The sequence below is a fragment of the Tachysurus vachellii genome, chromosome 4, assembly GCF_030014155.1.
Source record: "Tachysurus vachellii isolate PV-2020 chromosome 4, HZAU_Pvac_v1, whole genome shotgun sequence".
NCBI lineage: Eukaryota > Metazoa > Chordata > Actinopteri > Siluriformes > Bagridae > Tachysurus > Tachysurus vachellii.
Window position 1 is genome coordinate 9764555 of NC_083463.1, and position 23437 is coordinate 9787991.

Genomic DNA, 23437 nt, shown 5'->3' on the forward strand with positions numbered 1-23437 from the left:
AAGGTCATTAAAGGTGTATTTTGACATAGCAGCTCAGACAACATTGTCTTTATAGCTGTACCATAACAAGTACTTTAAGCTTTTTACCAGTACACTGGAATTCTATGTGTGTAATGGAAATCGACTTGTGAATGATTTTATATCCACAATTCTGACATAAAATGAGTCAGGACACTGCTGGCTTTCAATATGAGGCGTGTTTTTCTCTCTGTTGGGCTAAACGTATAAAGCGTTTTAGTCGTTGAAGGTAACACCTTAAAAATGTAGATACTTATGTGAAAAATACTTTTATACTTTGTGTGAAAAAAAGTGTTATTTATTTTATTTTATTATTTTGGGAATTTTTCAAAAATAATATTGCACCCAGTAAGCTAGGATAAAAAAGCAGAAATACTTTGTTGAAACTACAAATTCTTAAAGCACTGAGTGTCTACTTGGAGGAAAACATGGCCTAATAGTCGTGGCCTAATGGTTAGATAGTTTGATTCCTAACCCTAAGGTTGTGGGTTCGAGTCTTGGGCTGGCCACGACTGAGGTGTCCTTGAGCAAGGCACCGAACCCCCCCAACTGCTCCCCGGGTGCCGCAGAATAAATGGCTGCCCACTGCTCCGGGTGTGTGTTCACAGTGTGTGTGTGTTCACTGCTGTGTGTGTGCACTTTGGATGGGTTAAATGCAGAGAACAAATTCTGAATGGGTCACCATACTTAGCTGTATGTCACATCACTTTCACTTACTTTTGCAAGAACCATTAACCACCATTGTTGAGTGTGATATGAAAAAGCTTCTCAATGCTGAATCTGGACACATCAAAAACTATAAAATATAATATTTTTGGTCTCTGGTAAAAAAAAATGGTCTCAGGTTAATATATGGCAGACACTCCATGTAACCTACGAGCGATATTAAACAGATTATAATGTTATTTAACTAAGAAAATTGGAACTAAAGTGTGAAGTGCTATGAGAGGAGCATTGATGTGGTGTTGTAGGAAAATAATCAAATCAAAACTGTTTATTATTATTATTATTATTATTATTATTATTATTATTAACAGTATTAGTAGTAGTAGTAGTTGTAGTAGTAATATAAAAACTTAACATCTGAACAATTAATATATAATTAAGACACTTATATTTTAGGGATATACTAAAGCTAAGGCTAAAATTTCTACGTATAAAGGTTGTTTTTATATTTTCGATAGCATAAGTGTTAGCTGATAACTAATTCTGACCCAATCGTACCAGCGTTTTGTTGACTGATCTGTTGACAGAAGATTTATGAAACTGACAATGACACAGTGGCACATATTTCAGTATCATTGTTCAGTATAACATCATCCCTGCTGTTTCCCTCTTCACAAGATACAGACATATTTGAAAACACATCACACGGTAGATATTCCTTTCACAGAGGTGTAAATAGACGGAAGTGTCTGTCATCTGTCAATTCCTGCTTTCTTTTTTTTTTTATTTCTGCCTCATTTACACCTGTGCCTTTTTTTTTTTTTTTTTTTTTTTTAAAGAATCTTATATTGACTGTTATAAACATCCTCCTTATCCTTCTCAGACACAATGACACACTCAGCCTTTATGAGTCTCCGTGTCTGCTGCGTGTTAATGATGTAACCCTCAGCTATGGAGACAATGAGAATGAGAGAACAACTGACCTCCTGTCTGCTACTAAACTGCTTCCTGCGTGTCACACAAACAGGGTCAGAGGGCAGGAAGGAGAGCGCAGATTTTTCCTGTTTTTCCCCCTCACTGTTGGAATCCACCGGAACCCTGGAGGTGTTTTTCAGAGTGTGTGTGTGCGTGTGTGCGTTTGTGTGTGTGTGAGCTTCTCTGACATGCCGAGCGATGACTCTACCTGCAAATTAATGAGTGGGAAAATTTTGAAGATTTTTATGAGGAAAGAGCTGCTAGGATAGTTTTCATACACATACGCACATGCACACACGCACACACGCACACACACACACACACACACACGTGCGGGCAGTAATGTCTGCATTCACATAGAGATTTGCGTCTAGGTCAGTTCATATCTTTTATCAGGACAAGCTGTACTGTGAAGTACTGCTAAATCTTCTCTTATCCATGGACGCTCTGTGGTTGACCTCTTCAGGGCCATGTCAGAGCAGTATCATGTCGAGACTGAAGAGATGAGCAAATCTGAAAACGAGAGCAGTTGCTCAGTGTAGTAATTTCTATTTTTTATGAGTATAATATCTACATGTTTATGTGAATGTACAGTCATATATCTCTGTGCGTCTGTTTTGTGTGCGTGTCTTCTGACATCATATGTTTATGTGAAATGTCCTGATAGTGAGAAGGAGAATTAGTTAAGTTTTCCCTTCTGATCTTGTAAACAAGAACATCACAGGTACATATGACGCCACAACACAAACGTAAACTGAGACACTTTTAGTAAATCGTTCAGACGAGACGTAAGGTTATGAATAAAAGAACAAGCTTCAATCTCAGGCTTCAGCTTACTTCATACTACCTTCTATGACGTATATGATATAATTGCAGAACAAACGAAAGATGTACACAGGATTCATCTGAACCCTGTAGACAGACACACCATGTGCCCAAGCTTGTGATTGGTCCTTATAAAAGGGGTGGGTCTTAACAAATTCAAGGTTGTAGATGGTACAATTCTCATTGAGACTGCCTCATCATAACAGAATTCTGAAGAATCTGACACAAGTTTTTTGGAAAACAGGGCTGTGTAGCAGTGTATCCTGGTGAGAGATAAAATCACCAATAACTGTGTTATTAGATCATGTCTCTATCGGGTTAATAATTCTTGATCGCTGTAACTAAGAGCTTTTAAGTGCTACATTTCTTATCCACTACTTTCTTTCTCAGGAATTGCCCTTGGCACCCTGGTATTGTACTGAGCTTCATAGCTGCACATGGTTATTTGTCACTCAGATTAAGCTATGTTGATAGAACAGAGTGTGTACTCCTGTATCCTGTTGTGTCACCTCAGCCACACATACACACCTACAGTATAAGATAATGCCCTAGTACACATTTAACTCAAAGGCAGTTGGATTTAGATTCATTATTAATGCATGCTGATATTACATCGGCATAATCAAACATTTCTCATCTACAGCTTCAATAGCATAGAATCAGGCTTGCAGTAGATTGTTTTATTTTTTTTTGCTGTAATGCTTCGATATACACATAGAAATGTGAATAGAGCTGTGAAGGTGAGGTATTTTTCACAGATTCTTAAAATGAAGAAGCAGATTTGCTAACGCTTTTCATTAATGCTCATTTATCTACTGTAACACTACTGTATTATGTAAGGACTAAAACAGGGGAGGCATTTTCCTGTCCTAGGAAAATAATACTTGAGTTTAAGAGAAACTGGGCCAATTACAGAGCCATTTCTGGCACTGGAGACTCCTTCCATTATTTATTTTAGAATCCCACTCTCTGGTGTCACTCTCTGAGGATCCCTTTCCGGCTGTTATCAAGGTTTCTCTTCATATCGTCTCAGGGAGTTTTTCCTCACCACCATCAAATCTGGCTTGCTCGGTAGGGAAGAATTTATCATTTATTTCCTGAATTCATATATTTTTGTAAAGCTGCTTTGTGACTATGTCCATTATTAACGCAATATTCGAATAAAACCTATAATCAGCAGAGCTCAGGTCTCTCGAATTAATGTTACTTAACTAATCTTACCAATTGACATTCAAGCCATAGTGATTAATGCATTACTGCTTATTGACTGGAAATATTTGATATTGGTTAATGTAGGAACTTATTAATTTACTTCATTTATTCATGATTTAAGCAATGAAAATGAAATGAAATTGGGGCAAAGAAACCTTTATTATTATCACATATACTTTACAGCACAATGAATCCCAACTGAGGAGTTTGGGGTCAGTGTGCAGGGGAAGGCTAAGGGCCTTGCTCAGTTGCCCAACAGTGGCAGATTGGCAGTGCTGGGGCTTGAACCTTAAGCACTTGTGTCACCACTGCCCATGTAGATAATCCAAATAATGGATTCATGCAGTTTGTTAAAATGTTTAGTGGCCAAAAAACAAGGAGTTTGTGTCTGTTTTGGTTTTGTCAATACCGATCATTGAATTTGTTTGTCCTGTCACACAGGTGATTAATTGCTCAGATGGAATTAGATGCTCAAAGAATGGCTTTAAGAATTTGTAGCATTCTATAATATTAGCTTTTCACAATATTAGTAGGTCTGGTTTTGCCTGGTTTCTGGAGCAATTTTTCCACACAAATGTTTCCATCTTTCAGGTAAATGCAGATATCAATCTGATATCATTTCTGTTCTCTGAGATGCAACAAGTGTTTATTCAGAAGCATCAAAAATGTAAAAGTGATATCTTCAACCACTTACACACTTCTCACAACGAAAGCCGACAGTGTCCAGACTCATTTTATATCAGAATTGAAAAATTTTTTTGTTTGAACTGATTGAAATTGAAATTGCCAGATAAGTCGATTTGAGCTCCAGAGTACTGGTGAAAAAAGGTTATATTTCTGGTTTGCGAATTAGTTTCTCAGTGACACATTTTCATAACTCCGAACCCTGTAACATCCAGTAAAGATTTATTTACATATCCCTGTAGAGATGTCCTTTTTGCATAAAAAATAATTTTCCGTGGTGCACTTCTGTGTCACTGTCAGGAAGAAATGTTTATTTCTATTATTAGGCATGTGTGAAGATAATTACACAGCTCTGTATCCTCAGGTGCTCTCTTAGTGTGTGGCGCTGCTGTGGTGATGTAAAGCGTTAAGACTGTTTGAGGTAGGAGAGAAACACAGATCAGGACACATCTCAGGCGAACTGGGCATCTTTTGTGCCATGTGCACTGGCTTTGATATACAAGATATATACAAAAAACATTCGGTGAAACCACATTTCATTGAAATATGTATTTTAAATCATTTTAAATTGACACAGTATATTTATATGTGTTCTGGTGTTATCCCTAACTTGTGTCTAAGCAGCTATGTGAGTTACTTTGATATATGTAAAGGTACTGCACTTTAAAGTGGACACTACTGAGGTGTTCACTTTGTCACGTAGACACACCAGTGTTGTTATTGCAAAGGCCGTGAAGCTTAGATTGCTACTCTGTCATCTTTGTGATGCCTCCAACAGGTGCAATGTACGGCTCTATTCTTATCATAACGCGTGTGTGTGTGTGTGTGTGTGTGTGTGTGTGTGTGTGGCCTATGCGCCTGCACGTCTTATCATAAACACAAACAAACACGTGCGGTGGTCTGCTTTATCAGGTGCACTTTTAACAAAGTTTCCCAACAGGAAAACATCTTAGAGGTGTTAAGCTCGCTGAGATTTTTTTCCACATACTATCGTAAGCCAGCGGTCCTTCTGGGAATAAATGGTTCCTAACACTTAATAGTAATCAGAGTGTTTTGTTATGATAAGAATGTTTTGATTTGGTAAGTGACTGATTTGACAATGTGGGAAGGAGAGAAAAAGAATTGCAAATGCATTTCCTTGTTATGAGTCTAAAAGATTAGATGGAACTAAGCATATATTCTTCCTGCTACTTACATAAAATATTCATTCATTCATTCATCTTCTACCGCTTATCCGAACTACCTCGGGTCACGGGGAGTCTGTGCCTGATCTCAGGCATCATTGGACATCAAGGCAGGATACACCCTGGACGGAGTTACATAAATTATTAATTAAAAATATTATTATTAGTTTCACTGCAGTAGCTGAACATTGTTGGTATTAAATAATATGCTTTAGGTATGGAATAAAACACAAAAACGCGCATTTAACATATAGGACATTGTCACAAAGCCTTAGAGAAATATTTAAAATATATTTATTCAGAATATACAATTGAAATGTATTTAAATTTAACAATCCCAAAATATTCTCTTTTTTTACAGCAGTGATTTCCCATCAATTTATATTTTTATTTTTATATTTTATTTTTTTGTAACATCTGCAAGACAAGATCCATATATTATAACATCTATAAACAGTTGTTCCCTCACCAGCCTCTCTTTTTTTTTGTCATGGAGTTTATAAGACAAAAAGAATTGCAGACCGCTATTAAGCAGCTGGGAAGCTGCTCTACCCTGAGGACTTTTCCATGGCGGAAAATTTTCTGACCTTTATAAAGCCTTGACTCTGGAGACTCTGTCCTTAAATGTTATATAAACGTCTCTATACAGAAAACTTCTCCATGCTGATTATTGTGTAGTATGTTTTCCTTTGTTCAGTGAAAGCAGGTTTTTTTTTTAATTAGATCTTATTCTGCTTAGTGTATTGTGCTAAATTAGTGTCTGCCACATTGTACATGTCCCTGTGAATGAGCTGCACAGGCACATTAACAGAATAAAAAAATTAATTAATCACCGCTGCTACTGTTATAGAACTAGAACTACTGCTGTTATAAAGCTTTCCAACGGTGCTGTGTCATAAAATAAATAACTAAACTATAAGTTGGGACTTTACCGGTTGCCTTTTAAAGTGAAGCTTTATCTTGGTGAGATTAACACAGAGTCACAACAACGATAAGCACTGAATAGTTCACTACGTCTGGCATGTACAGAGATTTGCTTATCAGTCTGCCTTTATTAGCAATTTGGCCAAAAGGAAATAGCTTACAGCCTTTGAAATGATGTATCTATGATCATAACTGTCCATTTATTAGTAAGCATGTCTTTAAACAGTGCGCTCTTTGAATGCGTTGGCACACGGCTCCTTCAAGTACACATTACCCCACTCAGTCCTTCACCATTGATCATATCCTGACAGCATCAGAGTGTTTGAGGACTAAGGTGTTATTTGCAAAGGCTTTTGGGAACTCAAGTCTTTCCCAACAGTAAGTCCAACCCTAAAGCAATGCCTGAAATGCCACTCAGCATGTCCTTGGCATAACAGCCATATCACTGCCTTGCCATTTTAATATGGTATGATAACTAGATTAAAATGAAAAACAATCCTAAAGGGCAGGCTTGTAAAGTTTCCATGGTGCAGCCATTGCTTGTCTAAAAGGGAAAAGTGTCACATATACAGTAAGTGCACTTCCAGTTAAAGGACTTATTTCAGCAGGTTAGTGTTTGTATAAACTCTGCAGTGTAGATAGCCTTACATCCAGTAACAGTCCATTTCCTGTTCCTTGCAAGGAAACCCATTTTTCTATTAATATTTATTTTCCATGATGTCCACTTGTCTCACTTTCAGTAAGAAGAGCCAGGGTCTATAATTAACCTGAATTCTTTATTGCCTCATCATCAGTATGGTCATGAAAAATGGGGCAGAATGTAGAAACAAATGTCATCACAAGCGTTTGTTTGCCTTGTTTTGCTCAATTATGTGTGCAGACTTGCAACATCACTTCCTCCGATCCCGCATTAGCGCTCGGCTCGTGTTTGTCCTTTCATAGGCACAGAGCTAGCACAGGAAGAGGCATGACAGAGACAAAAGACAGATAGGAATAACAGACTTTTCCCAGTTTTACTGGCTTAATAACAGTTATAAGTTCATTTCATGTCATGGGGCATTGAATCGTAACTCCTGTTAGCGCTCTGTTTTATTCAAGTTTCAGTTGTAACATGGAGGCGCTTAAAGAACTATTAAAGAAGAGTATTATAAAGATTCCACTTAACATAATAACTAGAATCCTATAGCAAAACACTAATCATCTGAAACTATTATGTATCAATCTCATCTTTCAACAAATTCAGTCTGGACACGCCATATGGATGCTTCTTCTGTACAGAGACCTTCGTTTAACATTAACCAAAGGCGTATTCCTCGTCAGAGATTCATAACGGTTCACGCTTATTGGTTTCTTAGTAACATTCTTACATACCACATTTTCTCTGCTTTCACTTTGTTTGATGGACAGTTAAGATTCACCAGCTGTTCAGAAAAACCAAGAGCTTTCCGAAGAACAGTTTGAAGCATAAACAGGTTTTTCATGTATCAAGAGCACTACAGAGGATTGAAAAAGTGTGTGTAGGCAAAAGCATGACCCTTACTGAGATCCGCAAGGCTTGTGTCAGTGCAGAGCTTTTGGTCCAGTCCTTGTTTGTGATGTGGGATCACTCAGATCTGTAAACCTTCATAGGAAGGGATCAGCATGTGAGGTTTGAACATTGCATAACAGCTTGAGGCCACATGGCATAATTCACTCTTACTGATTTAGGCTTAGTGCCGTAAAGCAGGATTGACCATGGCAATAAAATCTGATCTTAAAGCAACACAATGTAGGCAGCTACTTTTTTTTTTTAACAGAAGGCTAATATTGTTAGATCTAGCTGCCTTAGGCCTAATAAAGCTCCCTGGCTTGTGTAATCTGTCTAAGGCTTTTGGTGGCTTGCTTGCTCAGAGAAGTACAATGGTGGACTTTATGGTGGTCCAGTCGAGAGAACGCAAACCTGCGTCACTGTCACCGTCATTAAGGAGCCCGGTTGGGGGTCCTGCCTCAGTCTGGAATGGAGCTAGTGATCTCCAACAGCAATATTAGTGAGTAATCCTGGAGAAATGCGAGTTTGACCACTGAGGTTTTGGTAATTCCCTCCTTGGCAGAAGACATGAGCTCAGCATTTGTTTCCACAGCCACAAAACTAATGGCTGAAATTAATGTCAGAGGCTACATGTGGTTATTTTACAGTTTCTTAAAATGATTCTGTACCTGTATAATGTAGTTCCTTGTTGGATTGAGACGTGTTTGTGGGTTTAGAACCATAACCCGTTTTTTAACCATGGTTTTTGTGCTTGTCTATAACTGTTAGTTTGTGTCACCATATGAATCACTCACTATCATAGGGACGCTTGCCCTGAATTCCTACATAATTATTTCCAGGAAGTATGACAAGCATTCTTGTTTTGTTAAACACGTCAATGTGCGTGTTTCTATAGGTTTGTATCTATACTGGTGATGCCAATTTTCAGCCATGGGACACAATAAATTCATAAACATCACTTCCTCCGATCCCGCATTAGCGCTCGGCTCGTGTTTGTCCTTTCATAGGCACAGAGCTAGCACAGGAAGAGGCATGACAGAGACAAAAGACAGATAGGAATAACAGACTTTTCCCAGTTTTACTGGCTTAATAACAGTTATAAGTTCATTTCATGTCATGGGGCATTGAATCGTAACTCCTGTTAGCGCTCTGTTTTATTCAAGTTTCAGTTGTAACATGGAGGCGCTTAAAGAACTATTAAAGAAGAGTATTATAAAGATTCCACTTAACATAATAACTAGAATCCTATAGCAAAACACTAATCATCTGAAACTATTATGTATCAATCTCATCTTTCAACAAATTCAGTCTGGACACGCCATATGGATGCTTCTTCTGTACAGAGACCTTCGTTTAACATTAACCAAAGGCGTATTCCTCGTCAGAGATTCATAACGGTTCACGCTTATTGGTTTCTTAGTAACATTCTTACATACCACATTTTCTCTGCTTTCACTTTGTTTGATGGACAGTTAAGATTCACCAGCTGTTCAGAAAAACCAAGAGCTTTCCGAAGAACAGTTTGAAGCATAAACAGGTTTTTCATGTATCAAGAGCACTACAGAGGATTGAAAAAGTGTGTGTAGGCAAAAGCATGACCCTTACTGAGATCCGCAAGGCTTGTGTCAGTGCAGAGCTTTTGGTCCAGTCCTTGTTTGTGATGTGGGATCACTCAGATCTGTAAACCTTCATAGGAAGGGATCAGCATGTGAGGTTTGAACATTGCATAACAGCTTGAGGCCACATGGCATAATTCACTCTTACTGATTTAGGCTTAGTGCCGTAAAGCAGGATTGACCATGGCAATAAAATCTGATCTTAAAGCAACACAATGTAGGCAGCTACTTTTTTTTTTTAACAGAAGGCTAATATTGTTAGATCTAGCTGCCTTAGGCCTAATAAAGCTCCCTGGCTTGTGTAATCTGTCTAAGGCTTTTGGTGGCTTGCTTGCTCAGAGAAGTACAATGGTGGACTTTATGGTGGTCCAGTCGAGAGAACGCAAACCTGCGTCACTGTCACCGTCATTAAGGAGCCCGGTTGGGGGTCCTGCCTCAGTCTGGAATGGAGCTAGTGATCTCCAACAGCAATATTAGTGAGTAATCCTGGAGAAATGCGAGTTTGACCACTGAGGTTTTGGTAATTCCCTCCTTGGCAGAAGACATGAGCTCAGCATTTGTTTCCACAGCCACAAAACTAATGGCTGAAATTAATGTCAGAGGCTACATGTGGTTATTTTACAGTTTCTTAAAATGATTCTGTACCTGTATAATGTAGTTCCTTGTTGGATTGAGACGTGTTTGTGGGTTTAGAACCATAACCCGTTTTTTAACCATGGTTTTTGTGCTTGTCTATAACTGTTAGTTTGTGTCACCATATGAATCACTCACTATCATAGGGACGCTTGCCCTGAATTCCTACATAATTATTTCCAGGAAGTATGACAAGCATTCTTGTTTTGTTAAACACGTCAATGTGCGTGTTTCTATAGGTTTGTATCTATACTGGTGATGCCAATTTTCAGCCATGGGACACAATAAAGTCATCAGACAGCCATTTATATGCAAGGCAAACAAATGCTTTTATACAAGACCAAAACAATAAATGGTTTATGGTTGTGTGTGTTTATGCATGTGTGTACACCTCCATGATTTCACAATTTTGTGATTACAGACATAAACGCAAATAAAAGCAAATATTTTCAAAATAACCGCACATTTTCCGCAGAATTGGGCCAAGCTGTGTCATGTGACATCATCACAACACACATTCAGTACTCTTCAATCCACATGCTGTCATAGAAAATAATCCCATATGTGTCTTCACTGGACGTAACCTCTGCTTTTCATTTTGTCATTTCCATATTTTTTCACAAGAAAACACAAAACTCCACAAATTACCATGCAAAATCAAGCATTCTTGGCAACAACAACCACAAAGTGACTGTGTATGTATATTCACACATAGGGATGCTTTTTTGTGAAATTATCTTATATATACACATATAATATAGGTTTGTATTTTCAGTCTTTTTGTAGTTTCTTTTATTCCATGTTTATTTTCATGTTCAGTTGTATACCACAGTTTTGGCTGAATTCACAAATCTGATTGGTCAAAGATATCTTATTTCATTTTCAATACCAGTAACTTTAACAATAATTCAATTCTTCTAATAAGCTGATTGAAATAATGATACTAAAAGGTTTTCTGAAAGGAAACATTGATTTGACATTTATGGAAGGAGTCTCTAGTGTCAGGGCTTTACAATGCCAGTATGTTTTCCACCATGGGAGAGAACTTTTCTCAGTACCATATGGGTTTTTATTACTTGTACCTCTAGAGAGCGAGAGAAAAGAAAGACAACTGTACTGTAGTGTATAGTGTATAAGTGATAACTTGTCTCTTGAACGTTCCACGTAATTATTAGTAACTATAAACTGGTTTAAAAAGACATGAACAAATGTCAAAAGAAATGCTGTGGTACTGTATAAGAGGAATAAGCTTTGTGATTTGCTGTTATAGGAAAATAATCAACTCTGAGGTGGTGATGTATTTTATTATGTATATGCAGTAATGTGCTCTGTGACCATGTCCTGTCAGGTCACATACACTCACACCACACACACAGACACAGACACACACACACAGACACAGAGTGATGCCATAACACTTACAGTGTGTGTGGCCTTTTTCTCTCGCTCTGTCTCCCACACTTTCTGCTTGTTCCCAGGCTATGTAGTGTTAGGACTCAGTTGACACATTATTATCCAGGCGGTTTTCCAGAACAGGGCCTCGGCTGACCTCACACTCCAGCATGCACCATTAAACAGGCTAACCAACACTGCCAATGCATTGTTTGTCCTCATCCAGTAATAAAGGAATAGGAAACATTCTATTAATGCTTATTTTTTCAAGCACTGTGTATCTGCTCCTCGAAAGTCCAGCTTAAAACCCAACCATCTTCTTTTTTTGGACCCTGTATTACATTTGTCTGGCTTTGCCTTTACTTATTTCTTTGAACCAGTCATGTGCATCATTTTATTCTTAAATGAAAGGCTCTATACAGTGTAAATTATACTCATTTCCTTATAAATTATTACCTCTCACTTTCGCCATTGTTCCCTTTTTCCCTTTTGCTGTCTCCATACTCTCCCTTATTTCCTGTAATGTTCAAACTACTGGTGAAAAAAAAGACACTTATAAGAAAAAGGCTTCATTTATAAAGTACAGACGCTCACTAAACACAGGCACCGTTTAGAAACAGCAGAGCATCGTCAGCCAAATCCTTTCCCATCATCTGTTTTGGGCATAGTAGCCATAGCAACAGTGGCAGCAACAGGCCACCCAAACACACAGGGTCTTCCCGTCTGTCGGGAAAACGTCAGCCCAAAGGAAGCCTGTGTGATAACCATGACGGCTCGACCAGGATTCTGTACACCACATTCCTATTGAGTCAAGTGTCCGGCTGTGTGTCTGTGTCTGGTGGGTGTGTGTGTGTGCGGTGAGGGTGGGGTGGGGGGGCTGTTAGTGTAGATTGTGGCTTTTTGCTTGTGTGTGTGTATGTTTGTGCGTGTGTGTGTGTGCGTGCATGTGCGTACACCATGCCTACGTGATTGTGTTTGACCACTGGCTGACTTTGACTGATGTGAGAAACTTTACGTGTGATGTTTACATGTCGTAGCAGGCCGCCCGCTCGACTGATGTGCAGCGTGTGTTGATTCTGTGTGCAGAGGTGAGGAATACCACACCGCTGTCCCAAAGCCATCGGTTCACCCCTATGTGCCAAACTGGCCTCAGATCTGAGCCGTGCTCCATGTTTATGTACTCTAAACCCCTAGAGATGGGATGACATCATTACAAATATTTTCAAACAGATCTGGTCTCCAGTGAGAGAGGTGTGTGTTTGGGGAATGGTGATGGAGTAAGTGTAAAACCCCTGGGCACTAAAAATGTGACCTTTTAAAATGTCTTGAAGAGTGAAAAAATATAATCCATTAAAAATGTCATATCAGGTAACATATCAGGAAGCGTTTAATAGCTTTCAATAGCTGATAATATACTATACAGCTTTCTATACAGCGTGGTGCGATGCAGAGTTCTGATCGAAGTGTTTTATTCCTCTTTTATTACCAATTTGTCCACGATTGCAGTTTTGTATTCATTACAGAATGACAAATTGTTTCAATTTACTGTCACACTTAATCTTGAAACTTAACAAGTTTCAGTTTATGTTGCTGAAAAAACAAAACTGATTTAATTCTTCCTTGCTTTAGAAATCTGAAAAAAAGGACACTGCTGTATCAGTACCAAAATGTCTTAATAAACCTCTCCTTAAAGACAACTAAATATAAAATCATGTATACACACAATTCCTTTTTTTAAGCATTTATTGTTAAGCCCAGCGGACTGTAAATCAGAGGGATGTGTGTTCAGATCCCACCACTGACAAGCTGCCACCCCTGGGCTCTTGAGCAAGGGCCTTAACCCTCAACTGCTTAGATAAATAAAATATGATTAATGTAAGTCAACCTGGAAAAGGTTGTCAGTCAAATCATGTAAAATAAAAAAAAAAACATGGTACTTTGTGCTTTTAAAGAGAGCTCAGGTCAGTAATATCCTGTCCTGAGAGTCTGTCAATCAACCTGCCCAATTTCAGAAACTCAAATTATTATGATACAGAAGCAACAAGATAAGAAAGGGTTTAAGGGAAGGAAAGCACTAAATACATTTGGCTAATGTTGCCAAATAGCTATTAATACTTCACTCCTCTTTTTAGAGCTCTCCCACTTTTTGTATTTTTTGCACAATTTAAAACATCCACTACAAAAAAATAAATAAATAAATAAATAATACTGTTATATATGCAATACTGCAAATATGACAAATAACTCGTGAGGGTTTATTTAAAGCTTCCAGTCAAACAATCTTACATTTTCATAAAGTTTGCATAGAAAAGACTGTTCTGTTATGTCATACCATACCCCAATAACTCCTACCTTTGACTCCTTGACTATTTGCACTTTTATTTACTTTTAACCTTTCCCTACAAAGTAAATGTTTAATACAGATGTTTGACTTCATACTGAAGTGTTTCCAGTGACTTTATGCTAGCAATAGCAGTTTTATGAGAACATTTGAAGTAATAATATTCTATTAGCAATTAGGCCTCAAGCAGTGCTACACACTGAGGCCTTGTTGCCTGTGAAATGAAGGATGAAGTGTCCTCTCATGGGAATAAGGTCACGCATTTGCATGTGTTACATGAAGGTACTTTTACATTGCTCAAATAGTCAACAGGAACATGGTGGCTCTGTAAAGACTTTTCATTTGTTTATTACTCTGACATATTACACAATCGCAGTGCCATTATTCCGCTCTAGAATATCACATGAGGAATGATGCTGTAATGCTTTGGGCTGTTTTTATTCTGCTTTCCCCCGTGATCTGATTTATCAGCGTGTGCCGGTGCAGACCATGGAGCTTTCATACACCTCTCAGATTAACAGCTTATATATACCACAGTAATTTACTCTTCTGTGATAGATTTATGCTGCTAGGTATCTGACTTTTTTCCTCTGTTTAATCTTTCATCCTGAAATCTGTATAATATTTAGAATTTGGCAAGAAATGCTACACTACAGAGCTGCTGAATTTTCAAATCTGATTAGTTAGATGGTGTTGAATTGTTTTCTGTAAGAGTAGCTGTGATAGTGCTGACTGTAATTTAGATCACTATCTAAAGCTAGGATTAAAAATAAGGTTAAAAATAATGTTGCCGTTTATCCAAGTGTGGTCAGTTTAATGAGAGATGTTTATGTAACATTTATGGAAGCAGTCTCCAGTGTCTGTGCTTTGTACATTAGTGATTTGTCTGGCAGGGAAAGTCATCAGGACTGAGGGCTTTGGGCCTTGGTGTTTCTTTTCCTCTTGTTGACTTTAAAAGAAAACAATCAGTTGAGCGATGGCTGTTAGATGGCTGCTAAAACATAAGTGATGACAGAACTGACTTTTTTCGCAGACATTCCATAACTCAGTGGATTCGGGACACAAGATGGGGGAAATGCTGGACTGGGGTGCCAGTCCATCACAGGGTGCAATGACGCACACATCCTTTTATTACAATATGGGCAATTTGGAGATGTCAGTCAGCCAACAACATGTTTTTGGACTAGCGGAGGAACCGGAGTACCCAGAAGAAACCTCCAATGCATGTGGATAAAATGCAAACTCAGTTAACACAGGGCAGAGGCAGGAATCAAATCTGGACGTGTGAGGCAAACCACTAAAACCATTGTGCCCCCAAAAGAGAAAAAAAGAAAGAAAAAAAACTACAGGACATGCCGCTATAGATAAATGATCAACTCCAAGGTGGTGACGATAACATCGCTTCACGTCAGTGTACAATACAGCATCCTGTCATTGATTATTTTTCCTATGACAGCATGACTCTGCTATTGTAATAGTGACTGAGATAAAAATCTGAAATTGTCTTATTGAGCTGTCATTGAGATGCTATGTGAATGTAAGATATTTTAAACAACCATGCGACACAGCTTTTCTAGTTATCTCAGCTAAAACTGTGTAATCTTTTAGCAAAATTAAATATCAGACACATAAGATGAAAGGTGAGAAAATCCCATAGCCTCTCTTCAGCTAACTGCTGACTTAAATAGTTGGAGTGGTAATGGGAGAGCTTGACTTTTGCAAATGTGCGGCTTCGTCGAACCTCTCACAGCAGCTGGGGCATCAGGTCGACATCACACACAACATTACTATCTTTAGGGGGAACAGAAAGGGCAGATGCCTCTGTACAAGGCATGAGACGCACTTGCTGGAAAGATTTAAACGTTCTAAAGCTTGCTCAGTTCATGCAGTCCATCTGCTTATGATCAGAGATGAATCGTGATGGTTTTATTTATTCATTTACTTTTGGTCTCTGTAGAATCCTTATAGCCGTTTTTCATGCTTGTGATTTAAATCAAAACAGTTTTCTACAACAATGAATAAGAAGTCACACAAAAAAAAATGTAAGTGCTACATGGGCTGCTGTGAATACACAGACAGGAATCAGTCCAGATACACATCATTTCCTGTAATTTGTAATGAAATAGTTTTACTTTTCAGGTTCTAACCTTGTATATTCTTTTGTATGCTGTTATATGCTCTTAGAAAATAAACACAACACTTCAAAGCAAAATCAGACACTCCAGCATAGTCAGACAGGCAGGTCTGCGTTTGGAAACTGTGTCTGTATTAGACAAGCAGATGTGTGCCTGGCTGAGAAGGAAGTCTGTGTCGGGTTTTGGCAGTGGCCTGGTGGGGAGCAATGCACCCTGCTAACTATCTGAATTATGCCATTGACGTCAGCACAGCCATAAAGCAGACACACTACCCTTCCCCTGTGAGCTCTTCTGCCAAAGGGCCTGCCAAACAAACCCAACCAGTGAGAGAGAGAGAGAGAGAGAGAGAGAGAGAGAGAGAGAGAGAGAGAGATTATTTGGATATGAATAGCTCTTTTATTTTGATACTCAAACAGGATCTAATCCCTAAAAGCTTCCTAGTAAAATATTTGTTAATTTTCAAATGAAGTGAGTAATCTAATCGTCAAGATTTTAGTTATTTGTGGCCTGAGAAAGAAAGGATTGAAAAAAGCCTTTGTTTTTATTCCACATGGCTTATCATTTCACTAAAACAGTCTTCGTCAGAATTTCATTAGAATAACCATTCTGTTTCTTTACACAGAAGCAAGTTTTTCTTATTTAAATGGAGCTTAAACAAGATGCTCGTTACAGGGAAGTTCACAGGAGGTTCACAGCTGTACTAGTGCAAGTGATTTTAACTGGTGAATCCAGTATACGAGTCTGTCAAGGGCTTCAATTCCATTGTGTATTTTGTCAGAAAAGTGTGTTGTTTTTTTTTTGTCTGAATTTTGTCTGACATTTATTTTGTATTACTATAGAACCTTATATAATCCAGAAATATACAAAACACATGTTTATAAAGCACTCATTTTTCATGGAGGTTACACACTTCAGGATACGATGAGTTCAGGATGATGGTTTAAAGGATTGGTTTATGATAACTTTGGTTAATATCACATTTCATTTCATTTAAATCATTAAAATCTTCTGCACTTTTCTGTCATTTGTTTCTTCTGTCCCTATCATAGTAGTACTAAGATATTATAAAACATTAGCAAAAGCAAGGCCCTCAATCCTCAGTTTCTCAGCTGTAGAAATGAGTTAAATGTAAGTTGCTCTGGATAAGGGTGTGATAAATGACACAAATGTAGATGGTTAGTTTTATAGGAAATGTGTCAGCAAGTCGACAGGAAGTAAAACAGTGGAAAATGAAATAATGTTGATCAACTTCAATTCATTAAACATCGCTCTGTCATACACCAGACATCCTTTCCCTACTGTTTCCCAAGTATGTATCAGTAAACAGAGTGTGACATACGGTTTGGACTGGACGCCATCAGACACCAGTCACTCTCTCTACCTCCCTCATCTGTAGATGTTAAATATGCTGATGATGTTTTTTGACACCACTGAAGAGATGTTGCGACAAGATCAAATCATTTGTACATGCTGAGGGTAATAATACTCCTGCGTCCGTCTCGCCTATTTTCAACAAGAAATCCTGTCAGACATGTTATGAAACAACTGGCTAAGGAAAAATAACACCACAAACTGGAATTTATTGGAATGTGGGCTTAATTAATTTGTACTTATTACGTTAAATCAAATACTCTTCTCCCACAATAAACATAATGAAATCTGGCACCGTATCTGCTTTATAGGTTCAAGCGAGGTAAAAGGACAAAGCATTGACTGTGAGTGTGTGTGTGTGTGTGTGTGTGTGTGTGTGTATTTGTGTGCATGCTGATAAATGATGGAACTGTTATGTGTCGTTCTCTGCTAACCTCAGATGCCCTCCCTGGACCAGACATTTGTGCCAGTTGATTTCAGTCCAGTTATTGATGTACAGATCAGCTGCAGACGCAGTGGGTGGCGCTGCTAGCTCTTAGGTCCAGGGTCCTCGGTTTAAAGCTGAGCTCAAATATGTGCACACGTGTTACCTGTGTCTGCATGCGTGTCTGCAGCCTCCAGGTTCTCTGGTTTCCTTCCACCTCCCAGGTGGACTGGCTACACTAAACTGACCCTAGGTATGATTATGCATGAGTATGTGTGTGTGTGTGCAATGGACTGGATTTACTTTAGAGATATATTCCGATTTTGCACCCATTGTTTTCTGGAACAGTTTTCGGATACACCGTGATGCTGATCAGGATAAAGTGCTTTTTGAAGATGAATGAATGCGTACAAGATCAGATATATCTCAACAAATCTGAATAAGATATTAGTTGATACATATGAACACAGGAAGTCTCTTTAAATCATCTAATTCATGACTAGTTAACAGCAAAATCTCTTTTTTATATTTTAGAATGACTTTTGAAAAGGACTTGGAAGACTCTGAGCTGTCACAGTCTTTCTAAACAGCAGGGGAACATTATCTCTCTATCAGACAACAGAGTAAACAGCAAGCCCTGATCTGTGAAAGCTCACGTTTTATTACTGGCTGCTCAAATATCCAACACAAATGTAAATTCTAATGAAGGTACTGATGAACATGTTCCTGTTTTTGTTGCAGCCTCATCTGATGAAAATGATCCAGAATCACATCATCTAATAGGAAACATTTATTTGAAAGCATGATTTGGAGCTTTTAAAATCTAATCACAGCTAGACTTTTATCCAGCTTGTGCTGTATTACAGTTTAACTGTGAACGGGCAGTCTGATTTCATAAATCTGGGACATTATATTCTGACTGAAGTGATTCAACTCAAAAATGAACAGCTGCGCTGCACTGACTTGAAAGAAAAAAGGTCTCTGGCCAATTTGTAAATGATGGAGTAGCGATAAATAGTACATTTTATTTTTCTATGTTCATCTATCTATCTATCTATCTATCTATCTATCTATCTATCTATCTATCTATCTATCTATCTATCTATCTATCTATCTATCTATCTATCTATCTATCTATCTATCTATCTATGCCAACTTCTCGGTCAGTTAAATTTAAAATAAGAGATGCTTCCCCACCAGTTTCCACAGCCATCTTTTCTAGCCAGTCAGACTGGAGGTGGGAATTAGCTTTTCCGAACTGCTGTACTTCGTCCCTTTTGAAGTTCCTGTTGAACGTGTAAGAAAACTTAAATCACTGGGATTACCTTCTTGACCTTCTTGACTTTTAACAAACTTGAGTTCTTTAAGTCATTGACCAGGACTCAGTAAACAGGTCCAGCGAGGCTGGAATGAGAAATTCTGGCCATCTAAAGAAACTAGGTTTTGGATGATGAAACAGCAAGGGGTGATGGAAGACAACGTGGCCAAGCCACTAGTGCATGATTCAGGTCCTGTCTTGCATGCCACACCATAACCATAAACACCGCCTGGCCTGTTTTCTTCCCGCTTTGGTGTTTGATTCTGAAGCGTGGCCTCATAAATCTATGTGGAATATTTTCCAGAATACCACTCGTGGAAGAGAGACAGGGGGCTCACTGTCAAGGGATGGATGGTCAGAAATGGGGAGAGGGAGGAGTGAGTGGCCCGACAGAGATCACGCCATTGGCTCTGGAATATTTCCCCTTCCTCTTTCTCAAGCTCTTTCAGGCTTTCTCTCTCATAAACACACAAGTATCCAGTGTAGTAAAGAATTTCATTTCTGTAAATGCTTAAATGGATGATGGCATCCTGAAAAAAATTTTATTGCTACATTACCTTAAAAACAAAGTTAACCAATTAGATTAATTAAGTTTTTTCCTCTGCTGATAATTATGTGAGGTAACTGCCTCACCCAAAAGCTTTGGAATGATATGGAGGAAAAAGGCCTCTCTCTTTGTACGTCCTGTCGGCAGAAAAAAAAAGAAAGCGTGTGTGTGTGTGAATGCCAGCTCATTTTGTGTGGTCTAATGAATTCACAAATCTAGGGCTATGTGAGGTCTACCAAGGTTTTGTCCTTCATGTGGTTGGGTTGCACGCTCCACTCCTCCCTGCCTTTCTCAATGCCGCACTTGTTTAAGCACATATAAGCTGAGCAGGAGATCCGGTTTCCTTAAAGAAAACATTTCAGTATATCCACCTCCCGTCCTACCCAGAAATGAAGCGTAAGCTGAAATAAAAAGACCATACATACAATAGAATGAAAGAACTGCTCTAAAACGACTATATTTTATTTAAAATCTGTAGCAGAACCGAATAGTTTAAGAAGTTTCTATCGTGCGTTGTTATATGAAAATACACACGGTTGTGTGGATGTGGGACACTTCTTCAAACCTTCAAAACAATTCTAAAATGGACATGTGTCTCGTCTTTGGTAAATACAGCTGACAATTCTGCTCAAAGTGTCCTTTGTATTCGGTACCTCGGGCCAGAGCACGATAGAGTTATGCAGCCGTGCATACAAACACTGTTTTTCTTGAATTAACGCTTCATCCCATGTGAACCCGTCTTTTAAATGGGGATTTAGCTGAAGGTCTCTCAAGACCTTAAAATGGCGTGCAAAGTCAAATATATGTTTACAGACCTCTTTGTTTAAAAAAGTAGATTAAATAGAATGTAAAAAATGTATATGCTGGATTGCTTGTATTTGGTAGAACACTTAAGTTACTATTTGTCTTTAGAAATTTCTTGTTGATCCTCTGTATAGATTATATGAACGATCTTGGGAGGCATTTCATGCACTGGGATTAGAAATGAACCATCAGCTCCAGAATGATTGCCATTAAAAAAAAAATGAAAACAGCCTTTCATTTTCTGAACAGCTTTCCTTACACAGGGTCACAGGGAACCTCGAGGTTAGCCCAGGGGACACCCTGGCCTGAGTGCCAACACATCACAAGGCACAGTCACACACATACCAGTCAGTCAACAATGCATGTCTTTGGACTGGGGGAGGAAACCAGATTGCACAGAAGAAACCTGGGGAGAAAATACAAACTCCACACACACACAAAGTGTACGAGGAAATCAAACCCCAACCCTTGAGGTGCGAGGCAAACGTGCTAAGCACAAAGCAATCGTGCTTACCCTTTAAAATTAAATGTAGGCTAAAAATTATTTGGTATAAACAAAATGATTCAATTCACTCAAACTCAAAAGTCTCTTTTTTTTAATGATTGCAGTTTGTTCCATATATGCCTGACTCCTAAAGTAATGGCACCCTTAAATACTAATTACAACAAATGTAAACGAATTGTCAGCCCTAGAATTTTATTTAAAGCCATTTGAGAACCTAAGAGCAAAAGAAGCAAGCCTACAAAGACATTTTTGCATGGAGGAATGTTCAAGATGTCCGTGCTGTATTTCTTACCTGGAGAAGCTTCAGTAAATAATATTTCAGGCAGAGAAGCATTGTTTATTTAATGCAGAAAAGAATGTATTTACATATAATGAGTGTTTCTCATTATTATTATTAGTAAGTGTGCAAATAATTCTGAAAGCAATTGTACTGTAGGTAGTAACTGTGGAAGTTTGAAATGTAATTTGAAACAATTGATCCCATTTTGCAATGGCCTCTCTAATTACCTGTGTAAATGTGAGCAGGGTTTTTTTTAAATCTTTTTTTTATAGCTGTTTATTCTTATAGAACTAAACACACATTCACACACATTGTTAGTTGTTATGCAGGCAAGACTTTCGTAGCTGTCACCGCAAACACTCCACATCCTCTTTATTCTTTCACACCTTTACACATATGCACACAACCTGTGCATGTACGTGCACACACACGTACACACACACACACACACACACACACACACACACACACACACATACACACCCACACACACACACACACACATACACATGCACACACACAGAAATCTTTTTCCAACTGAAATGCATGAAAATGATGTGAATTGGAAGGATCCAGAATTCCAAACACACGCTCACACACATCCATTTACACATTTTGAAGCCACAAAGCCCCAAATGTTTGCAGCATTGATTCTACTACTCATAACAACTCCCACACATTTGGCCTAATGTGACCTGAAAACTTTACGCAAGTACACATACTCATACAGTACACACCCACACATGAAAGAAAAGATATTACACGAAATGCATTATTACTGGAAATGTCATTGTGACATTTTGAGGATACAGTTCAGGATCTCCTACACAGTTGTGTGGTTATCAAATGGGAAAATGACCGGATAACAGTTTATTACAGACGTTTATTTTCTGTAATCCATGGAAGAACCTTTGCGTCAACGTCCACTCGTTTGAAGATCGCTTAATGTATGACCTCATGCTTTCTGGGGAGATTCAAGATGGGCATATGTTAGATTTTTTCCTGGCCCATTGCCTCGAGCTCCAAATGTGCTCGTCCATGTGTGTGTGTTTGTGTGTATGAATATATGTGTGTTGGTGTGGTAGTGGAGAAAACCCCTCTTACGTATATGTGGTCAGCCACTTCACTAGACCTTTCATGTAAATGTTGTCTGTCTCTCAGTTAACTGCAGAGAGACCAGAGAGCAGAGTAGATCTTTAATTTTGTGTGTGTGTGTGTGTGTGTGTGTGTGCGTGTGTGTTCCTGTGTGTGCGTGTACATGTGCCTGGTGCCTGTGAGAAAGAAGGGGAAATAATGTGTATTCCTTTTTCACCTGCTTTTACTACAGATAATAATAATGAACATAGTGATATTGTGTCAGTGGCACAGTTACATATTTCATTTCTAAATAATAAAAAGTAATTTTATTTTGTCACATGTACATTACACCACAGTGAGGTTCTTTCTTTACGTATCCCAACTTTGGAGGTTGGGGTCAGAGCGCAGGGTCAGCCATGATACAGCGTCCCTGGAGCAGTGAGGGTTAAGGGCCTTGCTCAAGGGCCCAACAGTGGCAGTTTGGCAGTACTGGGACTAGAACGCTGATCCTCTGATCATCATACCAGAGCCTTAACCACTTGAGCCATTACTGCCCTACACAGGTGTTTATTCAGCTGTATACAGCAGCATACACTTGATCCGCTTGATTTGTTATGACGCCTGTTATCAGTTTTAGCTCACAAAACTCTAGATGCTAGTTTTTCCCTACAGCAACAGAAAAGAACTTGGCTTTAACAGAAAAAGGAACAGAAACAGAGCTGAGTGAGCATGCTGAGAAACCGATAGTATGTCTGATAAGACTGACACTTCAGATCAGACTCCAGGCATGTGTTGCACATGTCCCTACTGATCATTCACACACTTACCAACTCAGATGTTTAACTTCAGGGCATCTAGCTTGACCTTTCTTGAGATTCATACTCATCTTGATAATTATTGAATGATGACACATGCAATCAGTGTTCATTTGAGCTTAAGTATTTTTCTTCAAACTTAAGCTTAGCATTCCATCTTTCT

At 38.5% G+C, this 23437-nt stretch overlaps 1 protein-coding gene across 3 annotated transcripts in view; it reads left to right on the forward strand.

Moving 5' to 3' along the window:
* The window catches only part of pde4ba (phosphodiesterase 4B, cAMP-specific a), a 148544-nt gene that overhangs the window by 107939 nt on the left and 17168 nt on the right, over positions 1-23437 (forward strand). The window lies entirely within an intron of this gene.